Source organism: Pteropus alecto, unplaced genomic scaffold (genome assembly GCF_000325575.1).
Source record: "Pteropus alecto unplaced genomic scaffold, ASM32557v1 scaffold5, whole genome shotgun sequence".
NCBI classification, from domain to species: domain Eukaryota; kingdom Metazoa; phylum Chordata; class Mammalia; order Chiroptera; family Pteropodidae; genus Pteropus; species Pteropus alecto.
Window position 1 is genome coordinate 29650101 of NW_006441953.1, and position 18139 is coordinate 29668239.

Here is an 18139-nt window from a genome sequence, read left to right on the forward strand (position 1 = left end):
GTCAAGGAGCTGGAAAAAAGAGACCCCTTGTACACTGTTGGTGGGAATATAAATCGGTACAGTCACTATGGAAAAAAATATGGAGGTTCCTCAAAGAATTAAAAATAGAACTACCGTATGATCCTATAATTCTACTTCTGGGTGTTTATCCAAAGGAATTGAAATCAGGATGTCGAAGAGGTATCTGCACACCCATGTTCACTGCAGCATTATTCACAACAGCCAGGACGCAGAGGCAAACTAAATTGTCACGGAAGGAGGAATGGATAGAGAAAACGAGATAAATACACACAGTGGAATATTATTCAGCCTTTAAAAAGGAGGAAGTCCTGACATTCATGACAACATGGTAAATGAAATAAGCCAGACACAAAGTCAAATATGTATGGTCTTACTTATATGCAGAATCAAAAATAGACCTAAAGAAGCAGAATAGTGATGCCAGGAGCTGGGGTCAGGGGGAGATGGGTAGGTGATGGTCAAGGGTGCAAAGTTCCAGCTATGCAAGAGGAATAAATTCCGGAGATTCGCTAAACAGTGCCTATAGCTAACAATACTGTGCTGTACTATATACTTAAAATTTGCTAAGAGGGTAGATCTTCTGTTAAGTGTTCTTAACACGCGCGCACACACACAAATAGTGATAATAAAGGAAGGGCGAGGAAACTTTGGGAAGAGATGGACATATTTATGGCCTTGATGGTGGTGATGGTTTCCCAGGTGTATACTTATCTCCAGACTCATCCAGGTGTACACATTAAATATACACAGCTTTTCACGTGTCAGTCATACCTAAATAAGGCAATTTACTAAAGAACTGGCTTATTAATCAGCCTCAGCTTAGCACGCCCCCTACTGGCAACAATACCTTGGTTTGGGAAGCAAATGCCACAGTGTGAAATTGTAGGAAGGGCTTGACTTTGGCGAAGGGAAACTTAAAATGGAATCCTGGCTCTGGTAGGAATCCGTGTGACCTCGGGCCAGTCATTCAACCTCTCTGGCTTCGATTACGCTCTTCGATTACAGAGGCAGTGCCGCTGTGATGCTTCAAGTAACTCCTACCTGTAGGCTACACAGGTGCTCGACAAAAGATAGTCTCATCTACCCCCGACGCCTCTCTCTAGATTATCTCTCAGTGTTTTTTCCCCCCGAATCACCAGCTTTGGGTGTCCGACATACTTTTGCTCATTCTTTCATTGAGCACGTACTTTGCGCACGCCGTCCTCTCTGCCTGGAATGCTGATCTTTCTCCATCCCCTCTCTTCTCTCGAAGGGCAGCTGGTCACCTGTTTTCCGGTCCCATTTCTGACACGCTCGCCTCTCCCTCGAGCACTTATCATTGTCACGCCTTTACGCGGATCTGAGCCCCGCTTTTGATTAGTGCCTGTTTCTCACTGTAAACTCCGCGGGGACAGAAGCCAGGTCCTTTTGCACTATTACATCGTCAGTGCCTAACATACCGCCTGGCGTGCAGTAGGTGTTCAGTAATGGTTCATTGCAACCTAGGGGTTCTCTGTCACCTGCTTCCTTCCCTGAGCTGCTGGGCCCTGGGAGTACTCCTTCATGAGCCACTTGCCAGTAACTCCTCATCTCGGGCTCCGCCTCTGGGCAGACCCCACTAAGACAGGTGCATGTCTGAAAAGGTAGACTCATAGAACTCTAGAGCTAGACGGCATTTAGGTGCTAACCAGTGAGATTCCCATAGTTCATTTCGGTGGGCATGTCATTGACCGTGCGTTCTGTGCTGGGACTGTGTTGGGCTGCAGATGGGGAAACAGGCCTTGGGATGGAATGTGAGTGGTAGCAGCCGAACGAGAACCCAAGTCTCCTGGTTCTTGGGCATAATGTAGCCCTTGGCTCTGGTTCTTCCTCCTCGGTGGACCTCTGGTGGCCGTAGGTGGGGCTGGGGCCCTCGAGCTCCTCCCTCTCGGCCTCCCATCTCTCGCTTTCTCCGGAGACCAAGCAGGGTCCAGGGCACATGGAGACACCGAGGACGGGGGTTGTTTTCAGCAGCTGGAGCCCCAAGGGCCTCTCTTGCTGGCCGCTCTGCCTCTGTGGCCTCTGGTGATGGGAGGGGTGGCTTTTCCCTTGATCATGCTGTAATTTCCGAGGTTTGGGGTAGAGGTGACCCACAGTGGTGGTAGGCTGCGTCTGGGGCTCTCCTGTGAAAGTCCGGGCTTGTGCACAGTGCTCGTCCTGCACCCTGGGCCTTGGGGAGGAGCCATGCTACCTTAGAGGAAGTCTCTCCTGCTCACTCTCTCCGCCCTGCCTCTCGCCATCCTTAGACATTGGGACCCAAGGTCAAGGTGGGCCCTGGGGCGATGGATGAGAGAGGCAGCTTTGTCCGCCTGCAGGTCGGGCTCCTCGAGCAGTCTCTGCCTAGGTCACAAGGAGTATTCCTAGCACCAGGCGGCCCAGCCCAGCCCAGTCCAGTCCGTGAGGGGTCAAGGCTTCCAGTTGCTTGGATCCAAAACCTTTATAGTGTTAAACCTACTGAATTATTCGGAGTGTCCCTTTTGCTATTTTCTTCTCGAGTCTGTGACAGTGATAGAGAGCTAGTTAGAGGTTCTGGTCAAATTTCTTTTCACGTCATCGTGCCCAGCGGAATGACCCACCAGCCAGCCCCCTTATGTTCCAGGCAGAGCCACGACTTCCTTCTCTCGTCATGATTCACCGACGTCTTCCTTTCGAGCCCCGATTTCCCTCGGTAGAAGGGCGGCCCGGCCCTGGGGCAGGCGATGGCTCCCACGTGAGTGCGCTTGCGGGAGAAGCGTGCTGACTCTTCGCATGCGACGTCCCTCGCGTTTGCTGCTGTGCCGCAGAGCCGACGCGCCCCTTGGAGGCTGTAACGCGGTCGGTAGTGTCCGGTAATTCTTGCTGGGCAAGCTCACCACAGCTCTCCAGGCTCGATCTAATCTAATTAGCTCTCTCCAGAGCTAATCACAGGGGCGTGCGTGCCTTCTCCCAACACGGTAATCACCTCTCGACGGCGGTGGCTGGTGGCCTGGTGCGGACAGCGCGGGCAGATGGCGGGGCTGGCGAGCGGAGGCCTCGGTCATTGGAATGAGTGGCGGTGAGTCATGCAGACGCGTCAAGGCGGGAGCAGCTGTGGACGGGATATGATACGGCCCATCTGTGGAGCGTTTGCATAAAGCCAGCTCTGTTTCTGTGGAAACGAGACAGCATCCTCCAGGAGGACGGAGACTCACAGCGGGAGGAGCGGGAGCCGGGGGCCGGGGGCGGGGCCGGGGAGCCTCATCCTCGAGGTGTCTCTGGCTGTCTTTCCTCCCTTCGTTCTGCTTCCGCAGGCTCTTCTGCTCTTTCCTTCTTTCTGTCCCTACCTGGGCCACGGTGCCACCGCGGACTCAACCCTTTCTTGACCCGGTTGATTTCAACCGTTACCGGTGCTCCGTCTCGGTGGGATCGGCAAACGGTGACTCATAGGCCAATCCTGGCAGCCTCCTGTTTTTGCAAATAAGGTTTTATGGGAACATAGCCATGCTCGTTTATTTACGTCTTGTGTATGGCTGCTCTCGTGTGACAAAGGCCAAGTTGAGTAGTCTTAATAGAGACTGTGTGGCCCACAGAGCCTAAACTTTTTACCCCCGAGCACCTATCCTGGCCCCTCTCGTCCCTCACTCTGCCTCCACCTTCTCCAGTTTCCTGGAGGGTTAAAGCCCTTTTGATTTGCCCCAGACCTAAGGCCCTTGTACCCTGCCATTCCTTCCAGCCCTGCCTACTGGGAGCGGACCCTGGACGGAAAATAGACTTTTATTTTCTAGCCAGTGGTAGAGGCCTAGTAGCGGCCACCTGGAGCACTGTTTTTGAGAAGGGGTCGAATCTGCATCTTGTCTCCTCGGGAAAGAGGACTGTTTTGCTGCCTGCTCCGGGAGTTCAAAGAGGGAGCCATGTGTTATCTGTCATATGCTCGTTGTCCCTCGTCAGGACACTTCTTTTCATTCCTTTTATTTCTCTTTCCCCCGCTTCCTTTACCCTCAATTTCTTTTAAATACGTTTATTCAAAAAGAAAACATTTTCTGAGTTGCCGTGACATCGCAGGCACTGCTGTATCAGGCAGCGCGGGCTAAGCTCCGCCGTACTAACAAACAGCCCCCAGTTCTGAATGGCTGAAAACAGCAAAGAGCTCGTGGTTGTTCGTACTGCAGTACACCTCACTGGCTTGGCAGAGGGCCCTGCCCATCACGGATCCAGACCTGTAGGTGGATGGTACATCTCGAGCACTCACGCCCGATATCAGGCCGGAGGGAAAGCGAGCTTAGCCCAGAAGTGACACACACCGGATTCTGCTCACAACTAAGAATTAGTTGCAGGGCTCTGTCCAGCCACAAGGGGGCCGGCAGATGCGTTTCCCCCGTGCGCATGGCAAGGAAGATGAACCAGGCATCGCTAAGTAGAGTGAACGATCATCTGTCACTGGTGAACTAAGGTAAATAAGGAGAAACCACAGTCTGCGCTCTGGAGGAGAACCGAGTCTGTCGTGTGATTTATTACATTCTCACACGACACTTTATAGTTGCTAGGACGTTCGGTCTTCACACCAGCCATGAGATACTTTCCCACCTACCGGTGAGAAAGCCGCATCCCAGCAAGACTAAGTGACTTGATTCAAGTCACTCGGCTGGTGGGACTTGCAGGCGTAATTCTGGCTTTGAAGTAAGAACTCTGTCCGTGAGGCCACAGGGTTTCCCAGCTCCTTGCTCTCACTGCAACTGTGGCTTTCTGCCCACGAGGTCCCAGCTGCTGGTCATTGAGGAGGGGCTTGGGGGAGACCCATTTGAGATGAGAGAGACTAATCCTGGCTTGATTCACCCAAATCAAGCCCATCTGGTAAATATGTTTGTTTTGTCTGTGTCAGATTAATTATCGTAATGCCTCACAAGCAATCTTCATTAAACTCCATTTTTAGAAGCCACTTCCTCCCGTCTGCGAGATCTGTTCGTGACTCCCCATTGCCTTCAGGAAAACGTCCAAATTTCTTTGTTCGAATTTCAAAGTCCTGCCCAGTTGGGCCTCTCCTCCTTGTCGAGTGTTCTACCTCCATCGCGGCTTCCGCTTTCTGGGGCTTCTGTAGATGCAGTTTCAGGGCAGAGAAGATGCCATCCTGGACTGGGACATCAGCAGGATACAGGCAGGGAGGGAGGGAGGGCTTGGGAGACGATGTACAAAGAAACGAAATTTGCATTTCTTGACGGGGGCCACCCATAGTCAAACTTCCGAAGACAATGCAAGGCCTGACAGTGGACAAGAGAGACGTCCCATGAAACTGCCTTATCTTCATCCCATTCTGATGTTTCAAGGAGGAGGGGTCCAGCCTTTTCTTCCCCTTGTCTCTCGTATGTGACTTTAGAGCCAACTGCCTGACACGTAGCTCACTGCACACTCAGAAAAGAGTTATTCAGAGTTATGATCTGAACTAATAATGATATTATAATCATAGTAGCCGCAGTCGATACTGAACACCCATCATGTGCCAGTCTCCATGCTAGCTCCGTCATCTACATTACCTGACCGAAATAGCACACGCGCCCTAGAAGGCATGGCTAATACTCCATCCTACACCTGAGAAAATGGTTTGGGAACTCTAGAGACCTTGTCCAGAGTTGCAAGGCTGAACAGAAACGGAAACAGGATGTGGCCCCAGAACTGTCTACTCCCAACCCCCAGGCTGTTTTCCTCTGTGCCACCGCTGCTCTAAAGACGATGCGTCAAGTTGCTGGCACAAGGAATTTAGGTCAAATATGTGAATTTTTAGAGGTTAACTGCCCGGTTTGGATGTAACAGAACGATTCATAGAGGCTTGAATTATGCATCATCGAAGCACTTGCACTGGGAAGTTAAAATGTCAGATGCACTCCCACAGCTCAGCACATATGCAGCGCAGCAGCCACTTCCTTGAAAATAGCATCTTGTGACAAAGGCGTAATGTCGCAGACTGTCTTCAGCCTACATATGCAAATGCAGGTTCTTTAGGTACATTCCAGGGAGAGGAGCCTGGTCATGGCCAATGGCAGGGGAGGCTGAGGCTCCGCTGCTTCCGGAGCTCCAGGCACGTGGGACTGAGGAAAGGGGCCCAATTCAGCAGTGCAGCTCAATGAAGAAGAATGTGGGGTGCCCCTGGAATCACTCTGCAATGAGCCATTCCCTTCATTTCAGAGTGGGGAGCACCTCCACGCCGTCCAAGTCACCTCGCCATCCCGGATCTCAGTTTCCTCATCTATGAAATGAATATAGTAATTGTACGTACCTCGTTGGAGTGTTGTGGAGATTAATAAATTAACAAAATGTACACACTCAGTGAATTTTAGCTGTTCATCATCATTATCATCATCACCGTCATCATCACCATCACCATCATCCCCATCCTTATCATCATCACCATCATCACCATCATCGTCATCACCATCACCATCCTCTTCATCATCACCATTGCCATCACCATCACTATCATCACCATCATCATCATCACCATTATCATCATCATCACCGTCACCATCACCATCATCACCCCTCTTCATCGTCATCACCATCATCATCATCATCATCATCATCATCATCATCACCATGGCTTTCCCTAGGATGCCCTGACCCATTGCACAAACCTTGTCTTCCACCTTGCCCCTCCTTATACCTGCACAAACTTCTTGCCCTTGTCCATACTGGACATTCGTCACCATCACCGTCACCATCATCACCGTCATCATCATTATCATCATCACTGTCACCATCACCATCATCACCATCATCCCCGTCCCTATAATCATCACCATCATCACCATTATCATCACCATCATCACCGTCACCATCATCACCATCATCATCACTCATCATCATCACCATCATCGTCACCATCACCATCATCACCCCTCTTCATCGTCATCACCATCATCATCATCATCATCATCATCATCATCATCACCATGGCTTTCCCTAGGATGCCCTGACCCATTGCACAAACCTTGTCTTCCACCTTGCCCCTCCTTATACCTGCACAAACTTCTTGCCTTTGTCCATACTAGACATTCTGTTCCTTAGAATACCGTACACCACAGTGTGCAAAAGTGTATTCTATGCAGTTTCCTGGTCAAATAAGTTTTAGAAATAGTTTTATAACCCCACTCCTGAAGAGTCGTGGGAACAGCGGTGTGCCGAAGGCTCTGAGAAGTCCCGAAGTAAAGAAACCTTTCATCCTTCCGTTTTTTAACCTAGTGAACTTATTTTCCCATTGACCCTCCCCTTTCCACAATCACCCATTATTCTTCAGACCTCTTCCCTGGGTATCTTGTAAGAAATTAAGAAGGTAAGGCCTTTCTGATCCAATGCTAATGGCAAAGATTGGTCATTTAGGGGGTCAGAGGGAGAGAGAGAGAGAGGGATTCACCCAACTTTAGATTTCTGGAAGTAGAGCTGCCACATGGGGGCCGTGTCCCAAAGAATGATCTCCCCTCCAGGGACAGAGCTCAGACCACGAGAGGTCATAAGAAGGGACCAGGAAAGAGCAGGGGGTTGTGTCTGTTGGTTTATGGGGCTCAGTCAGGCGAGGGAGGGAGACGGAGATGGACAGCTGTGATTCCCTGGTGGACATGTTGTTATTGACTTGTTTGTTTGCTTGTTTGGGGAGGAAGTTAGTGCCCCATATGCAGCATCTCCTCCATGCCAGGCTTCTCTTTTAAGTCCCTCAGCCTGCTTAATGACCCTGCGAGGGGCATCATCCCATCCCGGAGAGAAGTAAACAAAAACGATCTTGTTTCACAGTTAAAACGCATGTCTGTTCATTTGAAACGTAAACAGACGTGCATGTTAAACTGTGAATTGAGCAAGCTCTAAAATAATCAAGCGGCGAGTCTCCCTGATGTCGTTTTCAGTTCAGCAAATGGGGCTTTTAAAGTTCATTCTGTAAACCGCCATTTATTTGGTCTCTTCCGTATTCTTTCATCTTGTGACAAATGTGGGTGTTAGCATCACCACTCCCTTTACCAGCGGGGAAACTGAGGCCAAGAGGGTGACGATAATTCAACATCTGTGACAACCTCCCGGGTGTCAGGTTCTGTGAGGGAGTGTGAGGCGGTGAGCTTACTTAAGTATATGACCTACTGGTCTTTGCCGACCATGCACGGGCACTCTGCTGGTGATAATTCAACATCTGTGCAACCGACGGTCTTTTAGCTCCTTCCAGGTGTCAGGTTCTGTGAGGGAGTGTGAGGCAGTGAGCTTACTTAAGTATATGACCTGCTGGTCTTTGCCGACCATGCACGGGCACTCTGCTGGCTGTTAGATTGTGTCCCCCAAATCCTAGGTTGAGACCTAATCCTTAGAGCAATGGTGTTGGGAGGTAGGATCTCTGGGTGGTGATTGCATCACGAGGGTGGAGTTTCATGAATGGGATCAGTGGCCTTATAAACGAGGCCTCGGCGTGCTCCCTCACCTGGTCCACCAATGAGGACACATGGAGAAGACGCCATCTGTGAACAGGACACCGGATCCGCTGGCTGCGTGATCGTGGACGTGGGGCCTCCAGAACCGAGAGGAGCAGTTGCTGCTGTCTGATCCCGCTGAGGCCGTGGCGTTTGCTACAGCAGCCTGGGCCAGCTGAGACCTGGTGTTTTGTACGGGTCGCCATGTTTAACTCCCACCACTAGGAGACGAGTGGATGGGACGGGTGTTGACATTTAACAGATGGAGAAATCGAAGCATGAGATTCCAAGAAATCCGTCTGAGGTGACAGCTGCTGAGGGGCAGCCTGGGACCCAGACCAGGCAGTCAGAGCTACTTGCCCAAACAACGCTCGGATGTGAGACCCCAGAACACAAACGTTCTTTCCTGCAGCCTGTGGCCCTGCTGTCAGCCTCATAAACACCTCTCAGGACGCAGTCCATGATTTTCTGCTCTGCAGTGGCTGTGTTGACAGCATGGAGGATACAAAAGACGGGGTGAACCCAGCCCCATCCCTATGGTCCCTCTGAGGAAGGCACCACCGGCCGCTTGATCAATTTAACTGGCGCCCCCAAGTCACAGAACCATCAACGTCCTGTGATTTCATCCAAAGTTTCCAATTTTGTTATCTTAGCAAAGGCCAGGAGGCAATTTCTCCCGCATTTGTCATCGTCCCTTAAAACATGGTATAATTGGAAGTTGCTGTGCTGGGCCTTAGGTAGGATGACATTTTATGCGCATTTAGTTTGGACATAAATGTCACATTGGCACTAGGTTGGAGCTGCTGGCTGTGAGGATAAAATGTTCATGTGATGTGTAGACCCACAAGAGATCTTGGTGCGTGGGGAAAGCGGCTGCCGGCGACTCAGGCAGAGGGAACTGCATCGCCGCAGGCCGAGGGGCGTCCCTGCTCCCTCACCAGCGAGGGCTTGGGCCCCGCGCTTTCTTATTCTGTCCCTGCAAAACGTAGTCTCTCCATCCTCCTGCTCTAAGAGTCGATGAACCCCGATCAGCTTTCATTCATTAAAAAAAATTGAAGAGCTATTGAAAGTGGCGTCTTTATTTTCAAGATACTTCATATCACTGATTTCTCTTCATTTCGATTTCATTCTGGGGCTCATCCTGCCCCTCCTCCTCCCTCACCCGCCTCCGTCATGCAGGACAATAGCAAACCGCCGTTGGCTCTGATGACTTATTATTCCTCGGCTCCCGTCACCAAGCCACCCTCGTGCCTGCCCTGGATTATGGCGAAAGCCGACTAATGATCTCCCAGCTTTCATCTGCGTCCCCTGCAGTCTATTCTCCACAGAGCCACCAAGACGAACTTCAAAAAAGCTTAAGTCGGATCATGTCATAGTTGTTCGAAACCACCCGGAATCAAATCCAGATTCCTTTCTGTTGGGGATTTGAGTCTAATAACGCCGCCTCCTCCCTTTCACCCGCCCCGGCTCAGAACCAGTTGGGCAACGAACCCAGAACAGAAGCAGACGGCTACCCAGGGACCGTGTTTACCGACGAGAAGCCTGAGTCCACTGAACGGGCGGGCGGCGGACGTGCCCGCACCTGTGGTCACTCCGCTCTCGGAAGCCGCCCCCGTACAATCCCACGCTGCCTTCTCGGGACGGCCCCCTCTGTCCCCTCCCCCTGTCCCATTTCAGGAGGCAGCCGTCCCATCTATGTTCCTACCATCCGCTCCTTTTTCAAGATTGTCTTTTTCCTCATCGGTTCTTATCTGGTTCTTAAACCCAAGAGGTTTCTGTCTGTGATGGGAGGGGTCGAGTTTTGTATGCGGTGACATTCAGATCCAGTTTCATTTAGTTTCTTATGGAGAACCCATCATTCCAGCATCGTCTGTTATAGTCCGTCATGGATAGAAGGGCCCCCTCTCCCCAGTGACCTGCAGTGTCCCCTGTCACTTCCTTTCGTCTGTGGGTTTGTTTCCGGGTTGTCTGTCCTGGGCCTGCGGTCTGCTTGTCGGACTCTGCACCATAATTGCACGGTGTGAGTTATTACAACTGGATAATAACGGAGGAAAATGAAGACGAAATGAAAGGCCCCCCGTGACCCCGGGTGTGAAGGAGTGTCTCAGTCTTTGTCATTTCTTCTTAGTCTGCTTTTGCACGTTTTTATACATTCAAGACAGATTTGAATTTTTATTTTTTCTTAATATTTGAATTTTCGTTTTTCCTTTATGAGGAAAAGAGTTCTCATTTTTTCTTATATGTTGAGGCATATTGGCAGATGCTCCGAACTTATGTTTTTATCGTGAGAAAGATATGAGCAAAGTGTTAAACGAGAAGCAAGATAGTATTTTTATCCACGGAGAAATTGTGTCTCTAAACTACTCACTTACATAGTTCTTTTTCTTGTTGATAAATGAGCAGTAACAATACATGGGAAGGGTGGGATCATCTATTCAAAACCGTGACACAAAGACTTCGGAGAACAGTGAAATGTATTAAAACGGATGTTTCACCAAACATCATTTTCTCCTCGTGTTTTAGGTGGAAGCAAGCCATTTGCTAGACGGGATCCTTGTCGAAATTAATTCAGGAGCAAAACGAGGACACGAAAGTGTGTGGAATCCTTTTCTTTCTGCAATGAGGCAAGAACTCTGTGGAAATGGTGTTTTCACAAGGTTCTAGGTCGAAAGGGACCGGTCCTGGAATCCCGCTGGGGGGGCTGTGAGCTGTGACTTCTAAACGGGGAGTTAATGCATCGATTGGGAGGCAGGTGAAAGATTTGTCATTTCAGTCACATTTTACATCTTCCTCTACTTTGACTGCAGGGCTTCTGGCATCACTTCCTGTCCGAGTGATCACCTGTTCCGTCAGCTCCGGTTAGGGGGTGACGCATAAACTCGGAGCACCTCACGCGCGGGGACACGTCGCTTTTAATTTCCAGCAGAGGCAGCGTCTGCTCTGCAGGCTTCCTGGACGCAAACAGCTTCCTACTTGGATTTAACTGTTGTTTGGTTTTTTGTCTTTTGTTTTTGTGTTGTTTTGTTTTGTTTTGTTTTAAATTTATAAAGTCCCTATTGCTTGGCTCCTCCTGGAGTGGGGTGGAGGACCGTGTGTGGTTTTTGTCATATTTATTCAACATTAGATGTAGTTTTACTGTCGGCAACGTCAAGCTTTGCTACACTTTATTACGGCCCTTAAACCCTTTGGAGCAGGCACGACTGTGGTGTCTCTGAGACTGTCAGAGGTGAATGGGGCTTGGAAAGCAGTTGGTCTTACCTGACTCAGGAATCTCTCCTCCAGCGTCCAGGTCAGCCTCTACTGAGTGCCAACTCTGAGCCTGAAAATGCACCTACATCGTAGATGCCTGTGGTGCCCTGCTCACTCCCCCCCACATTCCCTTATGGACCTTCCCTAATTGTGAGCGAGCGCCTCCCGTCCCTTACCTAGAATCAGCCCGCAAAGAATACCCACCCACCAGTGGCGTTGTGGTTACACAGCGCGAACCATGCCTATTGGGGTGTGAGCGCCTTAACATTACAGACCAGGGCTTCTCACAGTTTAGGCGCAGCTGAGTCATGTGGAGAGCTCGCGAAAGCGCAGACTGCTGGCCCTCACCTGGCGTCTCCCATTCCACAGGTGTGGGAGGGGCCACAGATGTGCTTTTCTCACAGGCCCCCCGGGGACCTGCTGCCGCGGCTCTGGGGACCGCGCTTCCAGAGCTTCTGCTGATGGCTAAGAGCATCCTGTCATCTTGGCGCTAGGCACTTCGTTGTCTGCTAAGGATACAGCAGTGACAAAACCGGGCACAGCCCTTGGCTCGTTGAGCTCGTGGCCCCGCGGAACTCACTGGGAACAGAAACAGCACAGCGAGGTGTTGGTTAGACAGAGAAAGGTGGAGAAACTGAGAAAATAAAGTGGGGGGGGGGGCCTCATCCGGTCCGAGGCTCGCAGTCGGGGAGGCCTCTTCGCAGAAGTGGTTTTCGAGCTGTGATTTGAAAAACAGACTGGAGTGTGAGACTGAGGAGACAGGCGTGCAGCAGGGAGAGAGAGTTCTGGGGGGAGGGCAGAGCCGGGCGAAGCCGGACAGCACCGTCCACGGCAGACACAGGGATGGCCAGGGCGATGGGCGGGTGGAGGGCCACAGGGCGCTTTCAGAACTAGTGTGGGGGGTTTCATGTTTATTCCAGGGTACACAGGAAGCCGTTAAAACCCCACAGGGTTTTAGACCAGGTGGGATGGTTGTGATGTCCAGTTAATTGACACTGATTTGTTGATTCATAAAATCAAGCCTCATTTGGGACTTTTCCCAGTGCCTCGCACTGCAGGTGCATGGAGACGCTCACACGCTCTTTGCTCTGTGCGTGAGGAGTGATCCAGGAGTGTCTGCTCCTCTCAGGTGGTGGATGGAGGCTCCCATGCGTGTGTATGTGTGCGTGTGTGTGTGTGTGTGTTGGACACTAACGCTTTTTAGGACGTCCCTGTCCATGAGTGTGCTGGTGACACAGGAAATAAACAGCTTAGGGGCAGCAGACTCAGCGTATGCAGCAGTCAGGACTTCCCTCACTCAGCTTCCTTCGGGCTGATTGCATTACCTGGTGACTAATGCCACGGTCCTGGCCCCCTTGACCAGTCAATAACTTAAACTATAGATTAAATTGATTTGGAGGAGGCGTGGTTTTGCATTCTTTCAGACACAGGCAAGATTCTGATCGACCGATATAATGTAAGGTTCGTCACAATATCACTGACCTATGGAACTGAAATATTTTCAATTCTCCCTTGCCAGAAGGTCATTCTGCATTTTATGAGAAAGAAGGGGTGGGGGCCAGTGTCGAGGAAGGGGCATTGGGGGAGGAAGCACTTAAGAATGTGGCCCCGACCCCAGATTTCGAGGTTATCGAAGCGATGGGGAAGGCCAGCTCCTTCCTGCCTCATCAGCGTGTTCTGAATGTGCAGATGCGTTCCGGGCTTTCGTTAACGTATGGCTTCAATTACAGGGTTTGGCCCTTGTATTTACAGGGCCTTTCTTAGGGCAGGACAAATATCACAGTCACACCGTGTGGCATCTGACTTACTGTTCTAATAATTTGGAGAAAATAAGATCTCATCAGCCATTGCGCTTGTCTCTTAATTTCAGCGTCTGGACTTGGGGATGAGCATTAGTCATAGCCCCCAAACAGAGAGGAAGGGCAACTTGAGGATTTCTCCTTCCGGAAGACCTGGATTTGAAAATCGGTTTACTGAGCCACAGTCTTCTCGTTGGAAAAATAAGGACAGTAGTGTCAACCTCACAGCATCTTAAGACATAGGGAAATTTGTGTATCTGAGCAGGTCTCGGGCCTTCTAAGGATTCTTTTTAAATGGAAGCTGTCATCTATTATTATTGCTATTATTTTGATTGTTGGTTTTTTTCCCCTTGTGATATATGAGTGAGTCAAATGCCTCGTTATCAACTTTTCAGGGCTTTGTAAACTGCTTAAATCTATACGACTGTTACTCAAGACCCAGCCCCAGAGGTTACACAATCAGCTCTGCCTGTGTCTCCATAGTTAATACAAGCCACCGGGCCAGCCCAGACTCAGAGGGGGAATCGATTGCATCTCTTGGTGGGAGTAGTGGCAAAGAATTGTGTGTTCATTTTCAACCCACCCAGCTGATTGATTGATTGATTGATTAGGCGAAGCAACCCTTGGTTGACCTCACAGATTGCAAGGACCTTGTCAGCTTACAATCCCTTATTTTTAATTTTTTACGCCTACAGCACCTGGTCTTCCTAGGTGGTCTCCCATCCGAGTACTAACCAGGCCCGACCCTGCTTAGCTCCCGAGATCAGACGGGATCAGGCTTGCTCAGGGTGACATGGCCGTAGACTGATTTATATGTTTTAAAAGATCATTCTGACCACTGTGTGGAAGATAGATTGGAGGCCCAGGAAAGAGATCACATCTTGGGTGAGGTTCGTAATAAATAAATGGAAAGCAGATGGATTTGAGGTACGTTTTTGAATGTAGAACCAGATAATAGACTGCGTCTCAAGGGTGAGAATGTGAGGGATTGTTAACAGTTGAGAGTTCCAAAGTGGCGGGAACCCCTTACTTGATGTGGCTTCAGCAGCTAGCAGAGCAACGGGCTCCCTGGGAACTGTCCAGGGTCCTGCCGTGTTCACGCCCTTGTTCATCCATCCACCCCTCCGATCATCCACCCCGCGGCCTCTGGCTCTGTGCCAGGCATTGTGATAAGCGTTGGGAGTGTAAAGACCAATAGGATGAGGTTCCAGCTCTCGATAAGTGCACAGTTCTTTTATGGCGACTGACAGGTTTGCGAGAAATCCCGGGACAGTGTGATGAGTGCTAAGATGGAAGGTACAGAAACGTGGCGTTGTTTTTAACGGCCATGTGTTCCTGAGATGCCGGGGAAATAATTGGCAGGGTGTGGTGACCAGATTCTTCCAGGAGATAGGAAATAAGGGAAAGGGTGGATAATACCTATGTTTTAGGCTCAGAAGGATGATCTTGTTTACCGAGGTGGATGCTGCAGAAGAGGGAAGTCGTAATTTGGGTGGGACGGACTATAACTTACCTCAACTGTGAAATGGGCATGTAGCAGACGCTGTCACCTGCCCGGGCCTGCTTGGGTCCCTCTACCCCTCCTTGGCTCCCAGCATGCTTCCTTCCAGATTGCCAGGACCTGCAGGTCTCAGCCTTCTGGAGCCCTCTTTGCCCAATGCACATAGAGCTGACGTTGCCTGGGAATTGACATCCTCCTGGAGGTGCCTGGGTGCAGGCGTGTAAATCCTCCACTCCCGTGTGCCTCCATCAGGGCTATTTGGAGAGTGACTCGTTGTCTCCAGAGCACCCCCTAGGGACCTCCCTTGGGATTGTGCTTGATATCACATGTGTCCTTGTCCACTCCCTTCTGGGTGCGACCACTCTACAACCTGACTGTTTTTCCTGGGAACCCTTACGAGTTTCACATAAATCCTCATCTGAGGGCTAGCTTCTGGAAAACAAAGGTTGTGAGCAATAATTAATAGTATTTATATGGCAGAGTTATAAGGATTAAATGCAATAGCGCTTATGAAGGACTCGATCGTAATGCTCGGCACATTGTCGACATCCGAGAATTGTTAGCTAATATTTTCTTTTAAGTGGGATTTTAGAAATGTTTGTTGTAGGTGCCCATGGTCAACCATGTGGATACCAAATAGAAAATTTAGGTTGGTGGTTCTCAAAATGTTTGGTTTCAGGACCCCCTAAACTCTTAACAGTTCTGAGGACTTCGAAGAGTTTTTGTTTATGTGGGTTATATCGATCAATATTTACTACCAAACTGATCAGAAACATCTTCGAGAATTGGAAAGCTGTTAAACTCATGTGACAAGACACAACTTTCTTAAATCTAATTTTCACTTGAAACCTCAAATTTTATCATGGGCAGCAAATACAGTCAGATGTTTTCTTTGAAATGACAGGTTACATGTCAGTCAATCTTGGAGATAAAAATGGTTTTCCCTGAACGACGTGTCTGGTTCAGCTATAGCTTAATTGCAAATGTGTTTTGTTTTTCGGGAGAGAAGGCTTTATGCATACCTCCCATTTTGTCCCACAGGATATTCAAAAGACATACTCAAGGATGTGCATTTAATAAAGTTAATAGATTTCCCCGCTTCATCGATGCTGTTCTTAAGCGAAATTGGCTTTATTTTTATGAGTGCGTGGCAATGAGAAATTCAGTGACTCTTGCTATAGCTCGGTGCCGCTTTCTCGTTTGGCGCGGGGATGTCATCGGTTAGCGAGAGCCCGTTCCAAGATTCAGAAGTTTGTCAGCATCTTTAACATTTGAGCGCCATAGTTGCAAGGTGCTCACGTAAGAAGCCTCCGATGATTAGGTGGTAATCACACCAGCGGAATATGAGTGATGCTCCGAGTTCAGCCAGGTCCGTAGACCCGTCCGTCTGCATGACAAAGGGACAGTTCTGCAGTTGATCTGTTAACTCAGTCTTCACGTTTGCAGCTAAATCTTTAGTTCACAGGATCGCGGTGTTGTCGGAAACGGAAATGCCGAGATTTCTTTTGCTGACTCTTCATCCAGCAGGCGTTCAGAGCTGTCAGTGTAGAAGGTTTATCAGCCTCTGTGCTACCGTTTATGCCTCCCCAGTCAGTGAAATGAGATAACTTATCATGTAATATGCTTCGGTGGCTTTTCCATTTACAGTTTGAAAAACCATAATAAGCAAAATCAGATAAATGACTAATAGCTACCATGTCGAGGGAAAGAAAGTAGTTTTGTTTGTTTTTAGTTGTAGTTTCGTTTGTAGCTTTACCTAATTTCTTCGGGGTGGATTCTTCCATCCCATGAGTCAGAACTCTTTGATAGGTCAGCTTTACCTTTTCCAACATCGTTAGACATAGGAGATTCAGCTGTGGGTTAAGGAGGTCAGTAGTATACATTTTTAAAGCTAACGATTTATCCTTAAACATAAGAAAAATATATTGTAAATTAATATGTACTTACTTTAAAGCAAAATATTACAAAGCTATAAAATAACAACGGTTTTAGATAAGATTTAAAATTTTATATTTATTTTTTTCTAGAAACTTTTAAAATTATTTTCTAAATAAGTATAAGGAAATGATCAGGATTTCAAATGAACAGTGTATTGAATGATAATGAGCTTACAGATATTAAGCAGATATAACCAAAGATGGCTGATAAGAACATTTTTAATTTAACATCATCATGTGTCATCCAGCCTCTGGGAGACTCCACTACACAATCATAAGTATGTAGACACTCGGTAGATACCCTGGCAGGCTCTTTGAGATCCCCAGAGGCTCACACTTGGAGCTCTGCTAGTGTGGGACTTAGAGCACTTATCTGGGCTAGTGATTCGGTATAAGAAGCCTCTGCATGTGGTCGTGTGAAGCACAGTGCAGGATCTGACACAGAGCGCTCGAGAAAAATTGTCTGCTGTCGCGGCAGAGGATGGAAGAAACCACAGAAAATTTCCTCATGAGATTACCTGAGAACACGATGAGGAAAGTACTCAGAATGGAACCTTCCAGAACCCCAGTATTTAAGGAGTAGATCAGCAAGAAGTTCTTGGATTGGCAAAGGTGGGGAAAACTGGAGAAAAAAGAGTGTTTGCTTGTCACAGTGATGGGCGGAAAACTGGTAAGAGACGTATTTAGCATCTACGGAAAAAGAGCAGGAGTTTCTGGAGACAGATACGGGAAAGCGGGAGCTGAGCAAGCCCGCTGACGTATGAACGATTCCCAGCGTTCCTGTGGGGCTGTGCACCTGCCAGAGCCAGGACCCGCCAGGCATGAGAAAGTCCACTGGGCTTCTTACACGGATTGCACGCCCTCCTTTCCCGAGCCTCATCACACTCGCCGCTCCTTGTCTCAGGTGTGCCTTCCTGAGCCTCCTCCAGCAGGTGAACAGATCATCAAGGACTTCTCCCATCCCTCGCTGCCTGCCTCCCACGCGGTAGCCACTCAGTAAGTATCGACTGATCAAACAAATGGATGGATGTGACCTTAGGAAGAATCGTCCTCAAGGGGATGGTTGTGGGTGTTAAAGCTGCTTACAAACAGCCGAAGACGATGGTCAGGGGAGAAGCAGAGGGAACAAGTGTAAACGAGTCTTCAGAGGAACATGACTGTGACAGATAGGGTAGGGAGAAATCAGCAGTCTCTTGAGGATCTGGGGACCAGGGAGGATTG

At 49.2% G+C, this 18139-nt stretch overlaps 1 protein-coding gene and 1 pseudogene across 2 annotated transcripts in view; one reads left to right on the plus strand and one right to left on the minus strand.

Moving 5' to 3' along the window:
* Nucleotides 1–18139, plus strand: part of STK32B (serine/threonine kinase 32B) — a 136286-nt gene that overhangs the window by 14963 nt on the left and 103184 nt on the right. The window lies entirely within an intron of this gene.
* LOC112485706 lies at nucleotides 14167–14285 on the minus strand (annotated as a pseudogene).